At 40.0% G+C, this 7,390-nt stretch overlaps 1 protein-coding gene across 2 annotated transcripts in view; it reads right to left on the bottom strand.

The window, feature by feature from the left end:
• Positions 1 to 961, bottom strand: part of Triml1 (tripartite motif family like 1) — an 11,086-nt gene extending 10,125 nt beyond the window's left edge. For both annotated transcript variants that reach the window (XM_031339621.1, XM_031339616.1), the window contains exon 1: positions 587 to 961. The gene's annotated coding sequence lies outside the window, so the exon portion shown is untranslated. The remainder of the gene's footprint in view (positions 1 to 586) is intronic.
• Between the last annotated feature and the right edge of the window lie 6,429 nt (positions 962 to 7,390).

Raw genomic sequence — 7,390 nt, forward strand, 5'->3', positions numbered from 1 at the left:
TTGGTCTTCCTTCTTCTTGAGTTCCTTGTGGTTTGTGGGTTGTTCTTCCTGTATTCCAAACTTCTGGCAAGCGATAGTCTTGAATATTACCTGAAGACTCCATTGTACCATGGAATGGATAGAAAGAATTCTATCTTGGTAGAAATAAAATTGTGCTGCTTACTTTCACCTACTAGAAATGTTCAAACAGGTCAAAAGCCTCCTGGCCTTCTTTTAAGTCTTACTTGGCAGAAACTGAGTGGGCAGACATCTTTCTTTTGATGTTTGAAAAAGTAAATGTATAGGACGGTGATTTATGTACAGTGACCTCTACAACTAATGCCAAGTGCTATAAAACCAGAAAGTCATGGGACCAGGAGTAATCCTTGTCATGCCGGGAGTGTATCTTAAGCTCCATTCAGTGCACCATACCATGCTTATATTCCCTGTTGCTATACAGCTTGGCAACCTTCTGTAGAGCTATATTACCAAAGTTACTTCATTAACCTTTGGCCCTGACTTTTAGGAGTTGATCCCCTTTCCCCACTCATTTCTTATAGGCTATTAGGTATTGTCTTATCTTCTACTTTGACAAGCCAAAACTCACCTTTCTGAAGTCCTTGATCCTTCACTTCCTGGCCTGCTGGCAGAGATCCAGGGTGAAGGTGTTGATTCAAATATGTTAAATATGTGTGATTTTCAAACCATTTTCAAAAAGGAAGATTCCAATTGAAACACACCAAGAGAGGTGGCACCAGTAAGACACCACAAAAGCAGCCGGCTTAGGTGATTTCTGGGCTGCTATTTGGACACAGCCTCACAATAACTGTTAGAAACTAGTCATAAGCAAAAGTCTTCCCAAAAATAAAAGCACAATAACTCTAAATTAAATTTCATCATGAGAAAAAAATATTTATGAAATGCCACCAGTATTCAATGCAATTCATATGCCAACCTAGAAGGAGCCTTAGAACAGGTCTCACAGTTGAATTGGAGTACGTCACAGAGCCCACATTCCGATTTGGAATTAGGAGACCGGCATCTTCTACCTTCAATTCATACTACTGTTCCATTGCACTTCCTTCTTCCAAATAAATAACTGTCTTTTATAAGCCTCATGAAAGAATAATTGTGCCTTGTTCATTTCTGACCAGGAGAATTTTTCCCACCTATCAAGTGATAAAGAAGTTTTCAAATGAGGGATAATGAACCATGCCCATAATTCTAGGACTCAGGAGGTTGAACCATGATGATTGCCCATTACAAGCCAGCCTGAGCTATGGGGCAAGGTCCAAGCTAGACCAACCTACAGCATAGTCAGATTCTACCTCAAAACATTAAAAACAAATGTTTTAAATGAACAAATAGAAGAGCCACATTACTACACAGTTACCGTCTTCACTTGGCTAGAAATAGATCTTACACCTAATTGCCTTCTAGAGATGAAAAAGAAAATTGAGGGGCTAGAGAGATGGCTCAGTGGGTAAGAGCACCGACTGCTCTTCCAAAGGTCCTGAGTTCAAATCCCAGCAACCACATGGTGGCTCACAACCATCGGTAACGAGATCTGACACCTTCTTCTGGAGTGTCTGAAGATAGCTACAGTGTACTTACATACAATAAATAAAAAAAATCTTCTTTAAAAATTATTTAAAAGAAAAAAAAGGAAAAGTAAAAGAAAATTGAGGATTCTATAAGTGAAGCTGAACCTCCATGCTTAGGTCAAATCAGGATGGGAAAATGGTCTCCTCTCCACCGTCATTCTCTTTGGTCAGCTGACTACACTATTTCGTGCTTGTTGACTTTAACATGAAAAGTTCTGGTTATCTCAAACAAATGAATTCTCTCCGATGGTATCAGAAGTAGATCGCTGTCATTAAGGAGTGAGTGTCACACCCTCTGGCACAACTCTTTCTTGGGAATGTTATAACTCTTTGTTATTTCTTTAAATATACTGGGTAGGGTCAGTCTGGGGTGAGCTAAATTCCCAGAGTGACCCAGCCCTCCTAAAATATCCTCCACAATCCCACAAGGTACTGTGTTGCCTGTCATGACTCCTACAGCCAGCACCTCAAGTATCTTCCTTTGCAGTCTTACCTCTGTGACGAGTCTATGATGAGGTAATGTCCCATGGTGACAACTGTCCAACTGTCACCCAGAAATGGCTAAAGTTTGAGTTGTAAAAAAGAAAAAGAAAAAAAAAAGGAAGGGATGACCAGGAGGGGGCAGTGAGTGGACTGTAAAGTGAATAAGTAAAAAAATAAATAAAATTAAATTTTAAAAAAGGAAGAACTTCAAAAATTCAAAGATAATAGTATAAAGCCTTGCATATTAAGGGTCATTGGGATAGATTGAGCTTATTTGGAAAGTATCTTGTATGAAAGCCTAGTTTTAAAAATATAACTGTCATTTCACATCAGAGTGGAAAAGATAGATTATTCAACTAATGGTTTAGGATAAGTGAGTGTAGCCATCTGGAAAAATAAAGTTGAATCTCTATAAACAACTTACCCGATGTGTGTTCCACATGAGACAGTGTGTACTTGTGTATGTTCCTCCCAATTATGGATTTCAGATTCCTTTGCATTGCTTAGTCCCCATATTGACTCATTTATATTATTTTGTTTTTTTCTACTTTTCAATATTGCTTCTTCCAAGAAATCTGTCTGATGATAGGAAGATAGGTATATAAAGTAGGTATGCAAATCAAACATTTACTGATGATAAATCAGAACAAGATGTTTTTAAGCAATTCTTTGCAATAATACAATTTTACCATTTATGGAAGATGAAAACAAAATTTCATATTAACGAAATGGATATGATCATTTATTTTTACATAAGGGATAGAATTTAACTGGATAGTTGATATTGCAGTACTAAACATGTTCAATATTTTTTAGAATAGACTTTTTTACATATTTATTTATTTATTTATTCTGGTTTTTGGCTTAGTTTAGTTTCATTTGATTTAGGAGAGTTTTGCTTGTTTGTTTGTTGTTAGAACCTATGTGGCCCAGGATGTCTTCAAACTTGCTACATAGCTTAAACTGGCCTTGAATTCCTGATCCTTCTACGTCACCTTTCAGGTTCTGGGATTATAAATGTGTACTATCATGCATGCTCAGTGTGATCAATATTTTGATTTTACAATCATCAATTCTGAAATAGTACAAAATGGGAGGCATATGTTTAGGTCCATTTCAGAAGTCATTGAAATTTCTGCCCTAATCTCAAACCCAAGTACATTTAACAAGAACTAAGAAATGGTGCCCCTAAGGAACTGTGACACAAGAGTATAGGACATGTGACTGTGGCCAGGATACTCAAGAAAGTCAAAGGGAGAAGTCACCATGTTTGAAGAAGAGCAACGCAGAAGCTTGACAGTCCAGGACTGTGGCAAACTCAATGACAGTCTCGCATGTAGGAGGTAGAGACAGGGTGAACTCTGGAACACCGTCTACCCTGGGCCATGTGATAAGTTCCAGGCCAACCAAAAAACTTTGTCTCTCTCTCAAAAGAGAAGGAGGAGGAGAAGATGAGGAGAGAGAAAGAAGGGACAAACTTTCTTGAGATTTAAAGCATGTTTTATGGTTCCAGACCCAGACCTATGACCCAGATATCAAGTTCATGCTGACACAGTTTCCCCTTATAGACTAGACGTCTGCTTGCTGGATCTAGACACACCATCAGTCTCTCTAAAATGTTATCTCTTATAGTGTAGTATCTTAACCCCACGTGTAAGGCACCTGGGAAAGGAAAGGAAGAGAGAGCATGAATTGAGTTGTCATGGAGGACTCAGATGGTGGTGTTCAATTTACCTGGAGTTCAGTAGAACTCTAATCTAGAAACACTTAGACCAAGACTAACTGATTCTGGAGGTAGGTGGGTTGCTGAGAGTTCGAGGTCAGCCTGGTCTAAAAATCCAGTTCCAAGACAGCCAGAGCTCTGTTACACAGAGAAACTTTGTCTTGAAAAACAACACATATACACACACATACACACACACCCACACACACCCACACACACACACACACACACACACACACACACACACACACACAAACACAAACACAAACACTCTGGAAGTGGATCCAGCACTCTAGCTTTAACAAGGCCCAGGACATTTTTTGAGGATTCTGGTGTACTATAAAGTTTGGGATCTGTTGGGAACCATGAGAGCCCTGAGATAAACATCCTGCCCTAGTTAATTGAGAACCCTGAGATTAACATCCTGCCTGACAATCACAAGGATCCAGCTTGGCCCTGAGAAAAAGAACATTCACAGAAATCCACCCCCTCCTCATCTGTCACCCCGGAGCTCAACCCCAGAAGATCTTGTAAACTTCCTTTTCCCTCCTTCCTCTCCCCCCTCCCTCCAAGATTTTTGCTTTAAATATGTTCTCCTCAACCAAGTAAACGGCTCTTGACAAGCAATGCTTCCTTGAGTCCTGTCGTCTCTCTCGCCCATTCTTTATTCACAGGTTGTGACCCTCCTCATTCCCCCCAAATAACGTGACCTGCAGGCCAGGTTAGGGATCAAAATTGACATAACTCTGGGTGATTCTAACACTGTAAAAAATCTTAGGGTCAAGTCTACAACTTGAAAATGACTTATGCATAAGGGCTGGACTACTAGATTTTTGGGAGACTCATCTCTAGAACACTGATTTACACTCTCTCCTGCCAAAACAATCTTGCTTCTCTTGTATTGCAGAATTCCCAGCATGAAATGCAAGTGAGTAGTGAGGCAAGGGGGAGAGGTTTAACATCTCAGACAACTTCTCTACCAGGAAAACATCTGAAGATGAAAACACCTTCTGTCTCAAGAGCTGACAAACATCTGGTGTTGAAAGTCGGGTTGAGGCCAGGCATGTGGTAATCTCTGCACTCAGGGAAACTGAGGCAGAGGATGTATGGCAGAAGACTCTCACAACATAACATTGCTTTTTATTGAGTCATTACTGTATTCTTTTATCTATATTATTTCCCTTGAAATACATTGATCATAGTCTTCCCTTTCCCGAACACCTCCTAAGTCCTCCTCATCTCCCTACCCGCCCAACTTCATGTTCTCTCTCTCTCAAAGAAATCAAAACAAGCAAACTAAAAGAAAAAGAACCAAAAAAATAAAACCAACAACAACAAACTGTACTTCTTTTTAAAGAGTTTTATTTATTTATTGCATGTGTATGTACACATGTGCTCAAGGACACACACACATACCGCAACACATGTGCAGAGAGGTCAGAGAACAACTTTTTTCCCCACAATTTCTATTTATTCAGCTATATTAATGAAAATATCACTTAAAATTAAAATTTCCACTCTTTTTCTTTCTTTCTTTTTTTTTTCTGTCCTTCTATTAGTTTTTGCAGGTCTCAGGAAAACTGTTACGGTTCTGTGTAAGTAACCTATTGTGGCATTGAGCTGGTGAGCCTCCTGCATTCAGCGTGTGGATTATAGCCTCTACCTCACAGTCTCTTCTTTCTGGATGCTTTATAACTGAAGTAAACTGAAGAGTTACACACTGTACCAATGGTTACTGAAGGTTTACTGACTTTAGTGGATTTTTTTCCTACTTTCTTTAGCTCTGTAGCTTGCAGAACTCAAGCTTAGAGCCTTCCCAACACCTTCTCCAAAAGGCCACTATGGGTGATAATCAAAAAGAACAACTTTTAGAAGTAGTTTTTTCTTTCATCTTTGTCTCCATGATCAAATTCAAGTCCATAGACTTAGCAACAAACAGCTTTGTCTCTCATTGGTTGACCCATATCTCCAGTCTAATAATGTCATTGTAGAGTCAGAAAAAGAAGCAATAATTCCTCTTGGGGTTTTCCCAAGGAAGATGGTCACAGGCTGGAAGTGTAGTCAAACCACCCTGCTCAAATGAGAAGGCCTAAGTGATCTAAAAGTTGGAAAATATAATAAGTTCCTGCCTGGAAGAGGCTAGCCTATTAAAGGAACCAGTAGAGTAGCTAGCCAGTCACCACTGAGAGCTTACAGCAAAATGCGTGTACTGGGCTTACCCAGAAACAAAACCCAGGCACAGTTTCTAAGGAATATTTAATGACTCCGCTCAAGCATCACTTTTTCCAACCTAATCAGGTTTGAAGAAAGGAAAGTAACAAAGCCACTGTTGGTAAGTACACACAGAATTACAAAAGAATGTCAATCTGCGTTCTTGGATTAGATCAAGGCCTTGAACTACTTGATCCTCCTGCCTCAGCTCTCAAATTCTGAGGTTATAGATGTGTACTACTGTTCCCACTATGATCGACATTTTTATTTTAAAATTATGAATTCCTAGAATTCTACTTTGTACTATTTGATTTTGTTATTATAAAGAACATCTTAAGGCAGAGGTGAGGAGGTAGGACGAGAGAGAAGAGGGAGAGAGGGGGGATAGGAGAAGGAGAGGGGGAAGAGAGAGAGAGAGAAAGAGAGAGAGGGAGAGGGAGAGGGAGAGGGAGAGGGAAGGAGAGGGAGAGGGAGAGGGAGAGGGAGAGAGAGAGAGAGAGATTAGCCAGGCAACATAGGACTGTGATCCCAGGTAGCTGAGTGAGCAGGATCATACTTTCAAGGCCTACCTGGGCAATTTAGCAAGAATTTGTCTCAAAAATTAAAAAGAATATGAGGCACTGGCAATATAGGTCAGCTTGCTAAGTATGCTCAAGGCCTTAAATTCAATCTCCCTACTGCCAAGGAAGAAGAGAAGAGGGAGAGGAAGAAGAAGATAGGATGAAGAAGAGGCAAGAAAGAGGAGGAGGAGCAAGACGTGGGAAGGAAAGAGTGGGTGTCAGGAGGAGGGGAAGAAAAGAGGAAGAAGAGGAGTAAAAAGTAAAAATTCTTTTTAAAATCTATTATTGTGGGCTCAGTGGGTAAGAGCACCAACTGCTCTTCCTAAGGTCCTAAGTTTGGGTCCCAGCAACCACATGGTGGTTCAGCGACACCCATGATGAGATCTGATGCCCTCTTCTGAAGATAGCTACAGTGTACATATTTATAGTAATAAATACATCTTTGGGCCAGAGAGAGCAGGGACTGAGCAAGCAGGGTCTACCGCAGCAAAAGCGGTGTACCGGAGGGAGCAGATGTCCTAAAAAAGTCAATTCCCAACAACCAGATGAAGGCTCACAACTCTCGGGACAGCTATAGTGTGTACTCATATACATAAATAAATCTTTAAAAAAATTATTACTGTTAGTGTTAATTATATGTAGGAGAGCTCTGTCTGTATGCATACCTCTATGCCAGAAGAGGACATCAGATTCCTTTATAGATGGCAATGAGTCACCATGTGGTTGCTGTGAATTGAACCCAGAACCTCTAAAAAGCAGCCAATGGTCTTAACTGCTGAGCCACCTCATTAGCACCAAACCAAAATGCAATTTTCTTTCTTTTTTTTTTT

The sequence above is a fragment of the Mastomys coucha genome, unplaced genomic scaffold (assembly GCF_008632895.1).
Source record: "Mastomys coucha isolate ucsf_1 unplaced genomic scaffold, UCSF_Mcou_1 pScaffold22, whole genome shotgun sequence".
NCBI lineage: Eukaryota > Metazoa > Chordata > Mammalia > Rodentia > Muridae > Mastomys > Mastomys coucha.